The following is a 21,527-nucleotide window of genomic DNA, read 5'->3' on the forward strand; positions in this document are numbered from 1 at the left end:
TGTGGAACGATTCTCCCTCCGGAGTCACAGCGAAGGTGACACAAGTCACACTGACCGTGGTTCTGTTTATGTTGTTGGATTTTCTTCTTTTAAAGCCGTTTGGTTCCTGTTGTTCGACCCTCACCTCCTGACCACAAACACTCACATGAATGTTGAACACACACCAGAATAAATATTACATGTGTGCAGACAGAGGCATGAAACACTTTGTCTCAGTGAATAATGCTTCATAACAATCATTACATTATTATTCTAGCTTCAGTTCTCTGTCTGAAACTAAAAACAAATCAGCTATAAGTGCACCTGCATGCAGCAGAAACAACTTCTGAACACAACATGATGAACTTCTTAAATGTCCAAAAAACTCACAAAAAAACTGTAAAAATCTTTGAAGGATACCAGAAAAAACACGTTAAAAAAATTATGAAATACTGTAACGTTCAAGAACTGTAAAAACCCTGAAGTGAACGGCAATTTTGTGGAAAATAATATTTTTTGTTCATTTAAATTAGTGTAATTTTATGATCAAACAGAAAACGGTAGTGTTTTCATACGGATGTTATTTACAGCTTTGACAGTTTATTCACAGTTAATGTGTAAATTATTATTTTTTTCTGTTGTTTTATTTGTTTTTTCTGCATTTTGCAAAATTTATTCAGCATTTTTTAATCCTTAATTTACACAAACTTCCTTTCAAATAATGATAAATACATTCTAAATACCAGTTTATACTGATAAGATGGTTTTTTAGTGTTTTTTTTACTGTGATTTATTATCTGCTATTTAACAAAACCGAGGAAAAGGACTAAAAATAAATGTTAAAAGCTGTATTTTTTTGCAGTGTAGCAAACTGTTACTTCTGTAGATTACCACAGATGCTGATTATTATCCATATGTTTTTGTTTTTTTTTTAAAGCAAAATTACAACTGAAAGTCCAACATCCAATCTGTTTTGGCTCGGATTTTGGTCTCTACCAGCCTGGTTTGTCAGCTGGTAAACATTTTTTTACTTGCTATTTTAAAAAAAAAAAATCTTTATTTTACCAGGAAAGATCAGTTGAGAACAATTTCTTATTTACAACGATGACCTGGCAAGAGGCCAGTAAGTCTTTAATTGTGTTTGTCTAATGTTTGGTGCTGAGGAGGTTCTGATCGGTGAACTTTCAGAGCATTTCTGCTGAAAACTGCTGCTTGCTGTGGCTGAAATCAACACTATGAGAGTTAAACAACTACAAGAGGTCCTCGGTTTACGACGTCCTCGACCTACAGCGTTTCATCGTTACATCAGAAGTGGTTACGTGGAACTAGTTGACGAGTGGAGAGGATGAATACGTCGTCACGCTGCGCTATCAGACGGCTTTGTTTCCATTCTCCGGTTGGACGTCACCTTGGATTGTGCTACATTCACTAACTTTTTGCCCTTCTAGTAAAATGATTCATCCATGCATGAAAGTCGTTGGTATTCATGACTTTATGAAGAACTGATCGATATCGTGATGCACGGAACGGCTTTGGTTACATTTTCATGGAGTTCTGACTTATGGAGAAAATCGACTTACATCAATCTGTAGGAACGGAACTCGAGGACCTCCTGTATATCTTTAATTCAGGATAAACTGAGCCTACTTTTTCCCTTTATGGTGGATGAAAATATGAAAATAAAGCCCTCTGCATGTCTGCATCTCAGCAAAATATACAGTTTAGGGTAAGAGTATCTGTAGCTCTACTTCATACAGAAGCCTCCACCTCGGCTTTCCCCCAATAAACAACCACACATGCCACCACTTTCTGGCAGACAGAAACAGAAACACACCTGTCACCGCTCAGGAGGACGAGTTCTTTTAAAGTTGTTGTCAGATGCACAGAGCGAGATGGACCCGGCAACACCAAAGGTCACCATGAACGTCCCCCAGACTTCTCAGTGGTCTTATTTGGCCGTCAGACTCACTCTCTGCCCGTCACCTCCCAGACGAGGCCTGACACCTCGGACACCTCTCAGCGGGAAGCTGCTGCCGATCCGTCTCTCTGACAGGCTGACGTGGCACAGAGCGGTCGATTGGACCAGAGGTCTGTTCTCTCTGCTGTGACCTCAGAGATGGAGGCTGCTGTCAGATCTCAGTATTCTGCTGTCTGGAAATGAAATAAAGTCCTTCCTAGCTTCTGCTCCTTACCAGGCAGTCGTCTGTCAGACTATCACCACTGTAGGGTCCAACAAATATTCAGTATGATGGTGGGGATTGCAATGAACATGTTCTACACATCCAGAATATTTCTAAAACAGCGAGAATGACCTGATTTTCATCTAATTTATTAAAACTGTTCACCTTGTCTAACTAAAAATCCTGACAGTAAATCATCAAATTTAGGAAGCAAATGGTAGTTTACTAGATAAATGAAAACGAACCTCGTCTCTGGATAAAGCCTTTAATTCAAATGACATCTTCGGGCAGAGATGGGCTACTGATTAGAGTTTGAAGACCTCAATAAACACAAATCAGTGAACATATAGATAGGTATAACTGAACATAGACTATTAACCATTGTGTCGTCCTGCGGGTCAAAACTGACCCGTTTTAAAGTCTGAAAATATGGGAAAAAAATCTATATTTTCACAGTGAAACTTCTGATGTCCACATTTTAAACATTTTGGGGAAATCTCTGAAGGACTTTTGGTGCAAAAAAAAAAAAGAAACATTAAAACTTTTTCTTAAGAACATTCACAACCCTCCTGTTGTCCTCATTTACGGGCACCAAAAAATATTGTTTCCTTGTCTGAAAAAAATACAAAAAAATCAGCAAAAAAATTCCCCAAATTTATGAAAATTTGCAAAACCTTGAGGAAGAAAATTCCAATAATTCCTTAAAGTTTCCCTTAAAAGTATTATTTTTTTTAAAAATCCCTCAAATTTGGCAAGAAAATTCTTGTAAATGTTTTCAAAAAATGAGTAAAGATCTTCCAAAAAAATCCTAAAAAATATCTAAAGTGATTCCATATAATCAGTAAAACTTCTAAAATTTTCTTTAAGAACATTCACATAAAAATCAACCAAATTCAAGCGAATTTCTTTTTTACACCAAAAAATGTTCAAAGATTTCCCCAAAATGTTGAAAATGTGCACATCAGAAGTTTTCACTGTGAAAATATTTTTTTCCCCACATTTTCGAACTTTAAAATGGGTCAATTTGACCCGCAGGAGGACACGAGGGTTAATGTGCCTTTTTCTAATTTTAGAAACAACTCTTCCACTGTAAAAACTGCCAGTTCTTCTCCTGTAGTAGCCACAGACCCACACAAAATCTTTAACTGCACCAGCATATTGCACGAATGCAACACATTCTGCACATGCACAACATTGCCGGACAGCACCAGAACTTACTGATCACCGCTCTTACATCGGCTGTTATATTTTTCCACCTTAAACACAATAAGTGCCACAGAATAAGCATGAGGCATGATACTATACATATAGACCAACACCTAATGAACTAATTAATAAATACATCTGTAGAAAAACTGTAGGTGCCATAAAAAATAAGTTAAAGAATGGCTGAATACTGCAAAGTTCAAAAACTATAAAACAGCAACAATAATGATCAGTAAAACAAATACATTTAGCTGATTAAAATATAGTAAAGCTGTCATTTTAAAGCCATACATTGAAACTAACAAAGAAAGAAGAAAATCTGTAAAATAACAGTAAAATGTTCAAAAAAATTAGTTAAAAACTACGGCTGTCCGATATTATCGGCCCAAAATTGGAATAAATATGTAATATCGGTCAATATCCTTATCGGGGTTTTTTGCCTATCATGAAAACCGATAAAATAACACCTGGATTGTGCCAGCATTTACTCATAGAAGGAGGGAGAGAGAGTGTGTTCGAGACAATTTTAAAAAATGGCATAAATATTTAAATATTTTTTCCATAACTTCAGTTGAAGTAGTTTTCTTATTTTACAGACGATGTTTCCATCTGAAAGCCTTGCTGCATCTGAGAATGCATCCAGTGGGGCATCACAATAAAATGAGGCATGATGTGTTAATTCCACCACAGGAGATATGAGATGTTACCTAGAATTAGTTCAATAGCCCACATATCGGTATCGGTTGATATTGGAATTGGAAATTGAGCGTTGGACAATATCGGCATATTGGTTATCGACATAAAAGACAATATCAGACATCCCTAATAAAAACTGCTAAAAAATGCTCAATTTCAATTCCATAATGAAAAATAATGCCCGACAGTTTGCTCTCTGTCCAGCTACGGTTTCATGACACGTTTTGAGCTTCTGGGAAAATTTCTATCAGCGTGGAGTCTCACAGTTTAACCAGCAGGAAGGAGGGGAGGCCTCAAATCAGCAGAATGGAAGCTTGAAATAAGACAACTGTTTACAGGACATAAACACACACACAACACACACAACACACACAACACACACAACACACACACACACACACACACACACACACACACACACACACACACACACACACACACACACACACACACACACACACACACACACACACACACACACACACACACACCTGGCTGTTCTCCATCTGTCAGGAAGCCCAAATATCCAGCCGTGCATGAAAACAGCGCTGCCCTGCCCAACACTGGTCCTCAGAGAGTCCAGTCAGGATGGAGCTGAACGGCATGGCCTGCAACCCAACACACACACTCATAGACACACACATACACCCACTCATAGACACACACACTCACAGACACACACACATCTACTGAGTTGAACACACTGGTTCTGTCAGTGTTTTTCTCAGTTGTTCACTCTGACATAAAGTCCAGCAGCTCCCAGCCTCTTTCTGTAGACCAGGAGAGTCAAACTGGTTCCACACTGAGCCCAGTTTGAGCTCCAGTGGACCAGACCAGTAAAATCACAGCATAATAGAGAAACAAAATGATTAAAAAAAAAAAAAAAATGAGACAGACGACACGAAATGTAACAAAAAGGTGGAAAAAAATGGACAAAAACAATCACACAAATGACACAAACGAGACAAAAAAATAAACAAAACAACTAAAAAAGGACAAAAAAGACAAAAATGAGACAAAATGTTACAAAAATAAGACAAAAAAGACAAAATTGAGAAATAAAATGACAAAAAAATTTGAAAAATGATACAAAACAAAACAAAAAAGAGACATCAAATTTCATTAAAAACTTACAAAGTGACAAAAAAGTGAACAAAATCAAGACAGAAAATTACACAAATGACACAAACGAGACAAAAATGACAAAAAGAGAAACAAAACGACAAAAAATAGTCAAACTACACAAATGAGACCAAAAAAAAACAAAGGACAAAAATTACACACAAAACAACAAACAAACCAAACACAAAATGACAAAAAAAAAACAAAAAACACAAGCGAGACAAAAAGGAAACACAAATCGACAAAAACGAGAAACAAAACAATACACGTGAGACAAACGACAAAAGTCAGACCAAAAAAAAACAACAAAAACAAGACAAAATATTACAGAAATGAGACACAAAGTGATAGAAATGGTACAAACAATGCAAAACAAAATAAAAAAAGAGACAAAAAATTGACAATAAAAATACAAAGCAACAACAAAAGCAACAAATGACAAAAACAAGATAAAAACACAAAACAACAGAAAAGACACAAAGAATAACAAATAAAGCACAACACAAAATGACAAAAATAAGACAAAAAAATTGCATAAATAACACAAGCGAGAAACATGACCAAAAAATAGACAAAAACAACACAAGCGACACAAAAACACAAAACGACACACATGATACACAAAACAACAAATAAAGCAAAACACAAAATGACAAAAATAAGACAAAAAATGCAAACGAGATGAAAAGGAAACAGAAAACGAGAAAAACTGGAAACAAAACGACAAAACATGAGACAAACGACAGAAAAAGACCAAAAAAAGACTAAATATTACCAAAATGAGACACAAAAGAACAATGAACAATCTAGTATTTTACTGTATGATCAAAACAACTTGTCACAGTCTAGAAATGATTTTAAATTTATAGTTTTACTAATTTACAATCTGCAGTTAATGTCTTCTCTGGAATTTTTACACTTTGAGGGCCAGACTGGACCCTCTGGAGGACCGCTTTTGGCTCACGGGCCGCATGTTGGACACCCCTGCTGTAAGCACATTCAGAGGGAAGTTCTCAGCGCTGGTTTCTGCTGTGCTTCAGGACAATAGCGGGACTCTGGCTGTGCTGTGGGTCGAGTCATGTCTTGTCAAACGCCGTATCCTCTTTCCATTGAGGCTGACGGTTCTGAAGACCACAGGGGCCTCCAGCGAGCCCCGTGTTAAACACATCCAGCCTGAGGTAGAGAGAACAGCTCGTCTTTCACATCAAACAGCCCAACAGCCGAACAACACACCTACAACTCAAACAGTTCACAGCGTTTAGCCAGAACCTGCAGCTGAGTGTCAGAAACAACAGCAGCAACCTGAGATCTCCTCTCAGAACAGAGCTATTTAAGAGTTTCACCTCCGATGTTTGCTCATCATGTCCGTTTAAACTTATTCTGCATGTAATAACAACAGCAGCAACCTGAGATCTCCTCTCACAACAGAGCTATTTAAGAGTTTCACCTCCGATGTTTGCTCATCTTGTATGTTTAAACTTAAGAGATTAGCAGGTAAATCAACACGTCCTATTAAAACCCCACCAGGGAGGGTAAAAACCACACAGGACAGTTGTTCTGACTAAACAACCACACGAAGAAGAGTTTTAACAACTCTAAAAAAATCCCAGAAGAAGCTGTAAAAACCTTAATTTATGGGCATCAGAGGAAAAATGTGTTTAAAATACTGGAACAGCAAATAAATTCTGGTATTTTCTGCTGATTTAAATACTGTATTACCATTTATAAATATACAGATTTTTGATCTTGATATTCTAGTTGTGGCTGTTGTTGTTTTTATAGGTTTTACAGATATTTTCTGATTTTACAGATTATTAACAGAGAAAATCTGAACAATCACAGTTTAAAAACTTTTTTTTTCCATTCTTAATATACACATTTTATTCCAATATTGGAAAGGAAAATATCTTTAAAATATGATAGTTATTCCTGATTCAATTCCTGTAAAAATATTGTAATTTGATGGTCAAACATACAAAAGAACAAATCTCCATTTGTACACATTTTGATTTTTTATGTTATTTAAAGTTTTGGCTGGCCTTTTTTATTTTTTTTTAATCACCAACATGTAAATTAATGCTTATTTTCTGTGACTTTGCTAGTTATTATCTGTAATCTGACAAAACAGAGAAAATATACAATAAAACAGCTTAAAAACTATTAGCCGTTTTTTCCTATCCTAAACATATATATATATATATATATATATATATATATATATATATATATATATATATATATATATATATATATATATATATATATATAGATATAGATATAGATATAGTTTTTGTTTGGTTTTTTGTTTTTGTTTTGTTTTTCTTTGAAATGATGGCAAATATCTGTAAAATATATGACAGCTATTCCTGATTCTGTAAAATTACTGTAAAAATAATGTAATTTTAGGGTTAAGCATATAAGAATAAATCACCGTTTGTACACATTCTGATTTTTTATGTTATTTACAGTTTTGGTTTGGATTTCTTTTATCATTAACATGTACATTAATGCTTATTTTCTGTGACTTCAGTAGTTTTTATCTGCAATCTAACAAAACAGAAAAAAGTCTGTAATACAACTATTTTTTTTATATATACGAAACGTTATTTACAGTTTTGGCCAGTTGTTGTTGTTTTTTTTATTTATTTTTAGCTGTTTACGTGTAAATTGATTTTTTTAGTGTGATTTTACTAGTTATCTGTAATTTAACAAAACAAGGAAAATCTGTAAAATAACAGTAAATTGTTCCACAGAATTATAGTTTAGAAAGTTTTACAACAAATTAATTTTACAGTGGAACACCTGCAGCCCAATAAACATATTTTATTAATAATAATAATAATAATAATAATAATAATAATAATAATAATAATAATAATATAACACACTGAGCAGATCCTGGACATCCCATCTGAAAGTCAGAGATTCTAGTTATGACCTAAAACATGTGAAACCATCCAGTGAGCTAGAGGCCACTGTGTTCTAAGTTCTAAGTTCTATGTTCTTCAGTGTTCTATGCTCTGTGTTCTATGTTCTAAGTTCTATGTTCCATGTTCTTCAGTGTTCTTTGTTCTGTGTTCTATGTTTAAGTTCTTCAGTGTTCTATGTTCTTCAGTGTTTTATGTTCTGTGTTCTATGTTTAAGTTCTTCAGTGTTCTATGTTCTTGAGTGTTCCATGTTCTTCAGCGTTCTGTGTTTGAGGTCCATGTGTGTGATGACGCTCAGAGACGGTGAAGGTGAATCGGTGTGTTCCCACCATAGACTTTACATACAGTCTATGCTACCCACTGTGACAGGGTTCCCACCATAGCCCTTCCCGTTCCCACCCCGTCCCCCTTCCATCCCATAATGTATACAGGCTTAAAGTCGTTTGGACGGGCTGATCCTGCCGGCTCACCGTCGGCACGGCAACCAGCGCTATCCTGGCTAACATCTGCTGCAGGACCCGGGGCCGCTCAGAATGGGCCTTAATCCCCACACAGACATGTTGTGGGGGAAAACATTCCTTCCTTTTAGAGACCAACAGCCGAGCCGCTGACCTGCAGGCAGCCGGCCTCTTGGAAGGACCTGGAATGCTGTCGCTGACGTGGCCTCCGATTGTGCCGGGGCCCATTATGGCTGTGCAGAAGGGTGTGACCGCCAGCATCGGCAGCGAGTTGGGGTGGCCCAGTCCAGTTGGATGGATTTGGGTTTTGAAGTTAATGAAAGGTGGTAGAGGGGGTATCAGGGGCGGGGGGCCGCCTTGTTCTGCTAAAACAACAGGAACCAGATTCTCCTCTGAGGGTTCCTAAACATCCAGGACATGTTGCTGCCGCATTTCTGGTCATCCTTCAGTGAGTTCAGAGTGAGGAGGTTTCTGTCAACAGCCGGGGGGGGGGAGAGACGCGGTGTCCACATGTGGTGGTGTTGTGCCCCCTAGTGGCCATGGTCAAGAACACAGGAGCTGCAGGAGCACACAGAAACTAGAAAATACAGCAGGGAGTCTGGAACCTAACACCATGAGACGAAAATCTGCAATTAGTGATCATATTTATTTTATTATTTCTATATATTTCAAGGCTTTATAAACCCGCCCCACACACTGCAGAGCAACACTACAGCGATCAGACGTCTACGTGAAACGGACCAGATGCTGAATGCTGCTAAACAGGAGACAGAGGAGACTGGGAACCAATCAGAGCACAGCGCTGGACGCTACGCATTTTATTTACATTACATATTGTTTTTATACGTTTAATTATTATTTAGACAATTTTTTAGAAAATGCTTCTAGAAAATGCTTATTTTACAACAAAAATTATTAAAATAATGTAGCGATGGCTGGTAAGCACTTTCACCTCGCAGCTAGAAGTAGCGCTACTTTTAAACTGATAAATCAATAAGGAAAGTATGGTTTGAACCCTGCTGCTGTCCTCATTTACAGGCACCAAAAAATATCAGCAAAAAAATTTCTCAAATTTATGAAAATTTGCAAAACCTTTAGGAAGAAAATTACAATAATTCCTTAAGTTTCCCTGAAAAGTTTTATTTTTTAAAAATCCCCCAAATTTAGCAAGAAAATTCTTGTAAATATTTTCAAAAAATAAGTAAAAAACCTTCCAAAAAATCCTAAAAATATCTAAAGTGATTCCATATATATCAGTAAAACTTCTAATATTTTCTTTAAGAACATTCACATAAAAATCAACCAAAATCTAGTGAAATTTGCTGGAGTTTGGTTGATTTTTATGTGAATGTTCTTAAGAAACATTTTTAACATTTCTTTTATTCCACAAGAAAATGTTCAAAAAATTCCCAAAAATGTTGAAAATTTGGACATCAGAAGTTTCACTGTGAAAATATATATTTTTCCACATTTTCAAACTTTAAAACAGGTCAATTTTGACCTGCAGGACGACATGAGAGTTAAAAACGGTTAAAAAACAAACTTTCCTGAGTGATTTGTCAGTTTAAAAGTAACACTATTTTATAGTAAGGAACTACAAAATGAACATAATCCAACTTGCAGCTAGAAGATCCCTGGTTCATGTCCCGGTCTTCCTGGGATCTTCCTGCATGGAGTCTCCATGTTCTCCTGTACATGTGTGGGTTCTCCAGGTTCTCCAGCTTCCTCCCACAGTCCACAAACTTGCTGAGGTTAACTGGTGATTCTAAATTGCCCGCAAGTGTGAATGTGAGTGTGATTGTTTGTCTCTATGTGTAGCCCTGTGATGGACTGTTATCTGTCCAGGTGTCTCCTACCTTCACCCTCAGTCAGCTGGGATAGACTCCACCCCCCATGACCCTGATGAGGACTGAGTGGTGTGTAGATGATGGATGTAGCGATGTCAGAGCCGGTCTATGACTGAACTGTGGTGCTGCAATGCACCATGGGAGTTCTGGGTGTTGGAGGTTTAAATTTCATTATTGTGGTTTATGTTAGTATTCCAGTGTTACTAGTGTTTGTGTTTTACTGTGGTTAGTCAACCTAGTTAGTTTGGTTCAGCGTTATGTTGTCAGGACTGTGACTGTGAAGTGTGTTTGATCACTTCCTGCCACATTTTCCTATAATACTGCCCTCTGTATCTGTCAAAATAAAAGCACCTTTCAGTTGCAGAGAGTATAAAAGGCAGATATCCTTTCTCCAGCACTGTTTTTTATGGCAGCTCGCCACAATAATAAATATATAAAAATACCTATACACCAGAAAATCCTACGATACAGCAAAAAATCGTGAACCGCGATAGACGAGGGACCATTGTACACCCCGATACACATACCAAGAATCATTCAAAGTCACAACACGACAAGCAAGCAACTCCTCTGCTCTCTGAAACAAGCCGAGCCATGATCCTTCATATTACCGCTGCTGATAAAGATCTCCTCTGGAGAAATGAAGACGCAGCGCCATCAATCAGTCCATCAGCTGCTATGAAATATGTATTTGTCTTAATATGGAGTTTGATTCCATCAAACCCATTTCACGGACCATTTCCCTATGCAAACACCTCCGGGAGGAGCAGGGAGGGCGAGCAGTCGAGGAAGAAACACCTCGGTGTGTGTACATTATGAGATTTAATTGAATAGTTCTGCATCAGTGCCAAGAAGCTAGTTAGTGTGTTTGCAGAGGTCTGACTTCTTGGGTTTTTTTCTACTCTTGGCATAGTCCTTCTCTAGTTTCAATCACAGACGAAGAGAAACCTGAGGAAGTAGGAGGAATATCACGGCAGAATGAAAACATTCGTACGCCTCCAGGCCACGTTCAAAAAGTGCCAAAGCTACACAATAAGAAGAGCTCAGATGGATCTGCAGGTTATTTCTGGAAGCAACATCAATCCATGATGTTTCAGCTGAGCAGAGGTTTGTTTAGAAGACAGGCTGAGCTTTGTTCTGCTGAGAATTAAACAAGAACGAGAGTAAAATATCTTCTAGCATAAACAGCATGTTCAGCGATGAGGTGAAAGATTTTAGAGAAGTTAAATGATAAAAATAAAAAAGAACAAACCCACAACAAGTCACATTCTTCAGGTTTTCTTTCTGCCTCCATGTTAATCACAGAAATTCCTTTTAAAGTGGATAAAATGCGCTGGATGGTTTCTGTCCTTCTGATTTTAAACAGAACTATTACATTTTTTCCATCTTTTTATATATCATCACCTCCGTTTCTTCCATTTCTCTTTTCTTGTTAATCACATAGGAAATTCAGTTTTTTCACCTTGACTTATATATTTTTATGCAGCGCTACTTCACAACATTTGTCATCTCATAGCACTAAACAGTACGGTGAAGACTTTACAATTTATTTTTTTTTAAATAGCTTTTGTGACTTTTGTTGGCTTCATTAGACAGGTTGAGAAGCAGACAAGAAAGTAGGGAGAAGAATGGGGGGGAGACCTGCAGCAAAGGGCCGAGAGCTGGTTTCCAACCCATATAACCCAACTAGTTGAGCTATCTGGGCACCCGAGTGTAAGAATTTTAAGCAAAAAAAAAAAAAAACAACAATCCAAAGTTCCAGCTTGGTTTTCTAATGTTCCTTCCAGAGTCTTGGATTTCTACATAGGGAATGTAGTGATGAAATGAGATTTTATTGACCTCATATGAAGGGAAAAGTTGCTTCAGGGTTTATGACCATGTGACAGTGTAAGGGATTAAGTTGTAAAAAAAAAAAAAAGCTGTATTAAGTTGTGTGTAAAATACCAGAAATATTTCTGTCAAACAAACCAAAAAGGTTCTTTGGTGATACAAAGCTAGCGAGTTTCTGTCAGCTGTCCAGTTACAGTTAGAGCTCTTAACCCTCGTGTTGTCCTGTGGGTCAAAATTGACCAGTTTTAAAGTTTGAAAATGTGGAAAAAAATCTATTTTCACAGTGAAACTTCTGATGTCCACATTTTCAACATTTTGGGGAAATTTTTGAACATTTTTTTGTGGAATAAAAGAAATATTAAAAATGTTTCTTAAGAACATTCACATAAAAATCAACCAAAATCCAGCAAATTTTGCTGGCTTTTGGTTGATTTTTATGTGAATGTTCTTAAAGAAAATATTAGAAGTTTTACTGATATATACGGAATCACTTTAGATATTTTTAGGATTTTTTTTGAAGATTTTTACTTATTTTTTGAAAATATTGACAAGAATTTTCTTACCAAATTTGGGGGATTTTTTTAAAAATAAAACTTTTAAGTGAAACTTTCAAGGAATTATTGTAATTTTCTTCCTGAAGGTTTTGCAAATTTTCATAAATTTGCAGAATTTTTTTGCTGAATTTTGTTGTTTTGTTGTTTTGTTGTTTTTTTTTTTTCAGACAAGGAAACAATATTTTTTGGTGCCCGTAAATGAGGACAACAGGAGGGTTAGAGATAAAACTGCAGCAACAAGTGGAGCTTCAGTCCAAATCTATCAACACCTCTCTCTAAATGCTACTAAATGCTCCTCCAGGAAGGACTAGTTACCTGCAGCCATATACTGACACCTTTTGGATCATTGGTGCTACTGCAGATAATAACTACAGACAGGATGGGGGCATGTAGGTTCATTTTAAACAACAAAACTACTGTCTGCATTACAGTGTGGATTAAATAAAAAAGGAACAAAACTCATCTGCAGCATCTGATCTAAAGCTCCATCGGCTATGAGACAAGCAGAGACACAGATACGCCACACAGTAAACGAGGCGACGGGATGCACAGGTTGATGCTGATGGGAGATATCAGTGACGGTGATGTAATTATCCTGTGTTTGTGTTGTTTATGTGTGGAGGCGACCTGCAATCTCACCGTGTCTGCTGCTCGGTGTGAGGACTATTTGGTCCAGCGGCGGCAGATAAGCAGCGATACGGAGGCCGGTGGGTGAGCTGGATATCTGCCTCCCAGGTAGCAGGGTCACTCAGGTGCACTCTGCAGGGACGAGTGGAGGAGCAGAATGAGAGCAGATAAAGCAGGAGAGGACAGAATGGGCGGCGATGAGGGAGGTGAAAGGAAGAGATGGAGTGGACAAAGGACATGCTGTCATGCACTTATCAAGATTCTCACAGCTCCGGCCATGAGACTGTATGACTCTGGATGTGTGCATAAAACCAAGGCAGGGCTCTGGGTTTGTCTATGTGTGAACTCTGCCGACTGTCCTGGTTTCCATGGGGCTCCAGGTCGGCCTGATGGGCGGGACTAAACACCCACAATGCCGATTGTTTTCACAGCACACACACAGCGGATCAGGCCAGCGGGCACCAGATATTATCATGTGTGTCGCTGCTGTTTCTGGTTTTCATTCCCATTTCCTTTTTTTTTTTTTTAACAAAGACAAAGTATTCCCAATCCCCTCATGTCAACCTGACTGTGGAGACTGTAGATGAAAATAAACACTGGAGTCTGACAGCAGCAGCAGACTCTTTTAAATGTGAGCAATAAGAAATATCATGTGGTTTTCATAAAACTTTAGGTGATTTTAGCGGGTTTTCGGGTCTTTATAGCTGCACTAAAGGGGTCACAAATATGTCAAAGACAAACAATACTGTGACCAAGAGTTTCCCAAAATCTGCAGATTTCAGTGGTAACAGAATGACAGCTATGCAGCACCGATGAATTTAAATACCAGCATGTTTCTGATCCAGTTCATTTAAATAGATACAGGCAGTCACGGCTCTTTTTGCATTTTTAATGATCATTTTGTGTTGTTTTGGGAAACTTGACCTGCCTTTAACACCGTGGATCATAATTAATAATAATTATTCTTTGTTCACCTGGTTCAGTACTGGTAAACTGCAACCCGTTTTGCTTGTGAAGTCCCTCAGGGGTCAATTTTGGGTCCTATTATTTTCTCATTGTACATGCTCCCTTTGAGGTTTATTTTTAGGAAACGCCACGTGTTTTTTATTGTTTGTCAGATGATATACAGATCTATCTGCTCATAAAAATAAAAAGTTAAAAAACTCAGTGTAGACCTTCATGGACTGCTTCAAAGGTATTAAATATGGACAACTTCCTTAACCTTGATGAAAATAAGACAGAGATTATTGGGTTTGGATGACCAGACCTTCTGTTGATGGCACATTTGGCCTTAAATGGCCTTAAATGATAGCTCTTTTGTTAAAAACCAGAATGAAACTCAATCAAATGGCTTAAATAAAAGATTAACCTTGAGGTTGCTGTGTGTTTTAATCTTCCTTCCATCATTCCTGATATCTCGTCCATAACAGATTATTTCCACATTTTGGGACAGAAAATTTCTACTCCTCCAGAACAACCTCTTCAGAGTTTTTTCATTTACTTTGCAAATTAATTCCAGCATTTGATTCAAAAACTTTCCCATAACCTTGAGCTTAATGTGACCACTTTCTGTTTTTCTTGTGCCGGCTTTGTTTTGTCCAAATTATTGTCACTTATTTGGAGTTTCAGGTCGCGTGATGAATGTAAGCTCAATGTTCACTTCTCTTTTTTGATTTTAACTGGTCTCTCCAAAGTTCTGTTATAAATATCTGGCTTAGGAGCTAAATATGCCTCTATAGTCACCAGCTGCTGCTAGCTGAGGTTAATACTGAACCAAATAGTAAAGCTGCAGCTGTACAGACTAAATAATATAGTCAGAGAAGCTTGAAACGCTCTGTAGAGCTCAGGAGAACTGAGTGATTATTCTGTAGGAGTTGGTCAAAATGTCATTTGACACTTTTATGAGAATATTAATCAACAAAGCTATAAAAAGATCTAGAAATGATTTGAATCTCTATTACTTTACCCTGATTGTGTAACTGGGAGAGGCTAGATTGGAGAAAAAGTCCTACAACATTAACGTTTAATCAATACTACCTAGATTATCATTTTACTAGATAACTACTAGCTCTAAATAACAGTTTTTAAGGGGATTCTCACTTTTCTACTCTTCATTTCACTTTTCTTACTACCTGTCATCGTCACTTTAAATCCTGGTGCCTTGAAATGTGTAAATATTTTATATTGAATTTTAATTACACTTAATATTTCTATAGATTTTAAAATTAGAAATGTTTTGTTTATAGAATTATACAGCAAGTTTTTCAGAGTATATACTAACCTTTAATGTTACTAACATCCCTGTTTTGTCTTTTTGTTATTTATGTTGTATGCAAGCTGCAGAACACTTAAATTTCCCTCTGGATTAATAAATTATCTATCTATCTATCTATCCATCTATCTATAGTCTGTTTATCGATCTATAGTTTATCTATCTATCTATCTATCTATCTATCTATAGTCTGTTTATCGATCTATAGTTTATCTATCGATATATAGTTTATCTATCTATCTATCTATCTATCTATCTATCTATCTATCTATCTATCTATCTGGGCAGTGGACTCATTCTGGAAACAGCAAGTGAGTTAAATTTAAAAAAAAAAAAACACACTGTACTGAATCGCCAAAAGAATTAAATCAAAGCATATTTCAGTTATTCTAGCGTACCCGGAGCGTGGTCCTACAACAGAAAGCTGTGAAAACCTGTCTGTCCCACACCAACACCAGGAGAAACACATACACGTGTCACACAGAGCGGTAAAAAACGCAACCAGAGCCTAGAGGAGCTCTGCCAGGTTCAGCAGCTGCTTCAAACAGCCATGAATCCTGCTATCAAACACAGAGCCTTTTGAGAAACGAAGGGTCCGTCAGCTCCTGTCAGCGGCAGATGGAAGAACGAGAACCCAGGCCAGACTCTGTGGTGGCTCATCTTCATTTAGTGGCTTTAATTTTACACTCAGAGCAGCAGGAAAGAGGAAAATATTAGTATGACATGAGAATGTTGCCTCACACATGGCAGAGGCTGGATATCTGAGTAATCTAGTCTTATCTTCAAATATTACTTTTATCACCACACCGCTCTCAGTGGAAAATCTAGTTTAAATCATCATCAGAGCACCTTTACAACACATTCCCCTAATAAGCACCAAAGTTTGTTGCAAAAAAATAACATAATTTCTCATGATTGCGGCCAAAAAATGGTACAAAAAAAATCATAATCTATAAGTTGACAGCATTCCACCAAATCTTAGCATAAAAATAACTCAAATCTATAGTTTATTTAAATGTCAGTTCACATCGACAGATATTCCTATATTGATTTTTTTTAATGCTGAAAACATGATAAAATGATTGTGACTTTTGCTACATCTTCCCTTAAATTTGCAGGCTCTGTTGCATCACGATGCTTCATTTAGAACGGGATGACGTGACACATTTCATCTTTTATCAAAAATAAAAATAAATAAAAATGCAGCTCCTGCTGGAGATGCATTTTTATTTGTTTTAATTTTATTATTTATACAAATGCATTACAAATAAAATGTATTATTATTATCATTGTTATTGTTAATGCAACTTTTCATTCTAAAAATGTAAATATTCTGGTTTCAAATGGAAATTGAACATTATATAGTCTAACATAATGCAGCTCCGATCACCTGTCAGTCTGACTACACAAAAAAAAAACCCTAAACACTGCAGCCAGTATAAAAAGCAAACAAAATAACTATCACCTCTTAAGAATCTGTTTCAACCATAACATTTGCTACTACACAGAGAGTCAGAACGCCGTCTGATGCCAGCCAGGTGTAACCGGGGGTGTAACTCCATCTCAGCTGCTTTTTGTTCAGGTCATGTAATGAGTCGGTAACGAAGCCGTGAAATATTGATGACCACGCTCACCTAACACTGTTCCTCTACAGGGGTCCTCTCAGCTCAGAACTGAAAACACTTTACACCTCCCTAACCCTAACCCTGAAGAACTGCAGATTAGGAGGCCAATGAAGGCTTTACGGGAGCTCAACAATGGAAGTGGTCACACACATGGACCAGTAGATTTAAGATCACATTGATTAAGTCTTTTAAGAGTTGCACACTAGTAGAATTTCATATGCTGCTGCGAATATGGTGCAAAACACATTTACACCTGCTTCTTTCTGAGAGCCATCACCACCCTGAACTCTCACATGTAGCAACCAGCCAACAATATCATGTAAAATGTGCAGATATCCCTGTTTCTGCTGATGCTGCTGCTCTATACCACCTCAATATTCTCTCTGTAGTATGTATACCACCTCAATATTCTCTCTGTAGTATGTATACTACCTCAATATTCTCTCTGTAGTATGTATACCACCTCAATATTCTCTCTGTAGTATGTATACCACCTCAATATTCTCTCTGTAGTATGTATACTACCTCAATATTCTCTCTGTAGTATGTATACCACCTCAATATTCTCTCTGTAGTATGTATACCACCTCAATATTCTCTCTGTAGTATGTATACTACCTCAATATTCTCTCTGTAGTATGTATACCACCTCAATATTCTCTCTGTAGTATGTATACTACCTCAATATTCTCTCTGTAGTATGTATACTACCTCATTATTCTCTCTGTAGTATGTATACTACCTCATTATTCTCTCTGTAGTATGTATACTACCTCATTATTCTCTCTGTAGTATGTATACCACCTCAATATTCTCTCTGTAGTATGTATACTACCTCAATATTCTCTCTGTAGTATGTATACTACCTCAATATTCTCTCTGTAGTATGTATACCACCTCAATATTCTCTCTGTAGTATGTATACTACCTCATTATTCTCTCTGTAGTATGTATACTACCTCAATATTCTCTCTGTAGTATGTATACTACCTCAATATTCTCTCTGTATTATGTATACTACCTCAATATTCTCTCTGTATTATGTATACTACCTCAGTATTCTCTCTGTAGTATGTATAGTACCTCAATATTCCCTTTCTGTATTATGTATACTACCTCAATATTCCCTTTCTGTATTATGTATACTACCTCAATATTCCCTTTCTGTATTATGTATACTACCTCAATATTCCCTTTCTGTATTATGTATACTACCTCAATATTCCCTCTCTGTATTATGTATACTACCTCAATATTCTCTCTGTATTATGTATACTACCTCAATATTCTCTCTGTATTATGTATACTACCTCAATATTCTCTCTGTATTATGTATACTACCTCAATATTCTCTCTGTATTATGTATACTACCTCAATATTCTCTCTGTATTATGTATACTACCTCAGTATTCTCTCTGTAGTATGTATACTACCTCAGTATTCCCTTTCTGTATTATGTATACTACCTCAATATTCCCTTTCTGTATTATGTATACTACCTCAGTATTCCCTTTCTGTATTATGTATACTACCTCAATATTCCCTCTCTGTATTATGTATACTACCTCAATATTCTCTCTGTATTATGTATACTGCCTCAATATTCTCTCTGTAGTATGTATACTACCTCAATATTCTCTCTGTATTATGTATACTACCTCAATATTCTCTCTGTATTATGTATACTACCTCAGTATTCCCTTTCTGTATTATGTATACTACCTCAGTATTCCCTTTCTGTATTATGTATACTACCTCAATATTCTCTCTGTATTATGTATACTACCTCAGTATTCCCTCTGTATTATGTATACTACCTCAGTATTCTCTCTGTAGTATGTATACTACCTCAATATTCTCTCTGTATTATGTATACTACCTCAATATTCCCTTTCTGTATTATGTATACTACCTCAATATTCCCTCTCTGTATTATGTATACTACCTCAGTATTCCCTTTCTGTATTATGTATACTACCTCAGTATTCTCTCTGTAGTATGTATACTACCTCAATATTCCCTCTGTATTATGTATACTACCTCAATATTCCCTTTCTGTATTATGTATACTACCTCAATATTCCCTCTCTGTATTATGTATACTACCTCAGTATTCCCTTTCTGTATTATGTATACTACCTCAATATTCCCTCTCTGTATTATGTATACTACCTCAATATTCTCTCTGTAGTATGTATACTACCTCAATATTCTCTCTGTATTATGTATACTACCTCAATATTCCCTCTCTGTATTATGTATACTACCTCAATATTCCCTCTCTGTATTATGTATACTACCTCAGTATTCCCTCGCTGTATTATGTATACTACCTCAATATTCTCTCTGTAGTATGTATACTACCTCAATATTCTCTCTGTATTATGTATACTAACTCAATATTCTCTCTGTATTATGTATACTACCTCAATATTCTCTCTATGTTCTGTATACTACCTCATATCCACTCACCCTGTGCAATACAATCATACCAAAGTGTGCAGCACACTGTTTTACAGTGCAATATATTATTTTTCTTTACAATTCTGTCTTTTTAAAAGATATTTATCGTTTGTGGCATTTATATTGTATATTTGTAAACAGAGACGGTTTGCACTACCTTTAGGACTTTTTAAGACTCTTATTTTGCACCTTCTGCTATGTTTGCACTGAAAAGGAGTAGCTCTCCAATCTCGTTGTACACCATATAATGACAATAAAGCACATTCTATTCTATATAGGGGCATGCAGTGTCTATTTATGGTTCTGTTTTTGTTAAATTGTGCTTTTGTGTATCTCAAATTATGTTTGCAACATGAATGATGACATTTTGCTCAGTTTTCAAAACAATTTTTGCATCTATTTCACTTTTTTTAAAGAATAGAATTGAAGAGAAGAGAATTCCTTTATTGTCATTGTACCAGTACAATGAAATTAGAAAAGTGCAATTCTTAAGGTGCACAGGTAGCAGCATCATAATGAATACGTAAAAACAAATAAAAAACTAACATAAGAAACATACCACACTACATTCATACCACAAGTCATATCACTGCGTTCCTGTTATTGCACAATTCCCTATCAATGTGTGTGTGTCTAGTTTTTGTCCGTTGAGTGCAATTATGGCCCTGGCGTAAAAACTGTTTTTCATCCTACTTGTTCTTGCTTTTGTTGTCCTGCTCTCTGGCAGGCACTTCAGGACTTGTGGTATGAATGTAGTGTGGTATGTTTCTTATGTTAGTTTTTTATTTGTTTTTACTTATTCATTACGATGCTGCTACCTATGCACCTTAAGGATTGCACTTTTCTCATTTCTTTGTACTGGTACAATGACAATAAAAGAATTCTCTTCTATTCTCTTCAATTCTATTCTAAAAATGTGAAATAGATGCAAAAATTGCTTTGAAAACCGATCTAAATCTCATCATTCATGTTGCAAACATAATTTGAGATGCACAAAAGCACAATTTAACAATAATGGAACCATAAAGAGACACTGGAAGTCCCTCACTTCATCAGACTGCTATAAATACTTCTTTAGGTGACTCATTATAACTTATATTTCTGGGAAACAATGACAGATAACTGCTGACTCTTTAATGAACTTACCCATCTGGCAGCCACACATGAGGTGATTCATTTGGAGGAAGCATTGAGGCTGTGTTTAACTGCTGAACCAAAGTGTAAAACTTTGCATTGACTCTCAGGTATAATGATTGAAACAGCTTACCTTAATTATCTCCTTGATGAGGGCTGCATGAGGTTTAGTCCTGCTGCCTTCCTTCCGTTTTACTTTAAAGCTTCCAACACGTGATTTTCTTCTGATTGTAACCGAAAAGGTTCACGTTTAACCACTTTCGTTTCATGTGGAGAACTACTGCTGTTTTGTCGAGTCTAAGAATGTAAACTAGACGTCTGTGTACCTTTTCTATCGAGTAGAAGTATAGATATTTAGCCGAAGAACCAAACAAATTTGACTTTCGTTGCTAGCTAGCTTGGTGGAATCCCGTCGCTAAGCAACAAGCGGCGCTTTGGAGGCTATGCTAACAGCTAGCTCGTTAGTCGGAGCTTCTAAACCAACCACCAGACTGATTAAGACTGTGTGTTGAGGCTAACTCGTTCTTTTTGGTAAGACTACACAAACGATGTAAAACTACAATTCCCTACGTCCTCAGCCTGCCGTCCGCCGGCTACAAGTGTCGT

The 21,527-nt window shown here is 36.6% G+C and overlaps 1 protein-coding gene across 2 annotated transcripts in view; it reads right to left on the reverse strand.

The window, feature by feature from the left end:
* The window catches only part of wdpcp (WD repeat containing planar cell polarity effector), a 123,632-nt gene extending 102,126 nt beyond the window's left edge, over positions 1 to 21,506 (reverse strand). Inside the window, exons 1-2 of one of the 2 annotated variants that reach the window (XM_055018571.1) lie at positions 21,055 to 21,506; positions 13,439 to 13,558 (exon numbers count right to left, since the gene is read on the reverse strand). The gene's annotated coding sequence lies outside the window, so the exon portion shown is untranslated. The remainder of the gene's footprint in view (positions 1 to 13,438; positions 13,559 to 21,054) is intronic. The other variant, XM_055018570.1, reaches the window with a different exon arrangement.
* Positions 21,507 to 21,527: the final 21 nt, after the last annotated feature.

This window comes from Amphiprion ocellaris, chromosome 16 (genome assembly GCF_022539595.1).
Source record: "Amphiprion ocellaris isolate individual 3 ecotype Okinawa chromosome 16, ASM2253959v1, whole genome shotgun sequence".
NCBI classification, from domain to species: Eukaryota; Metazoa; Chordata; class Actinopteri; family Pomacentridae; genus Amphiprion; species Amphiprion ocellaris.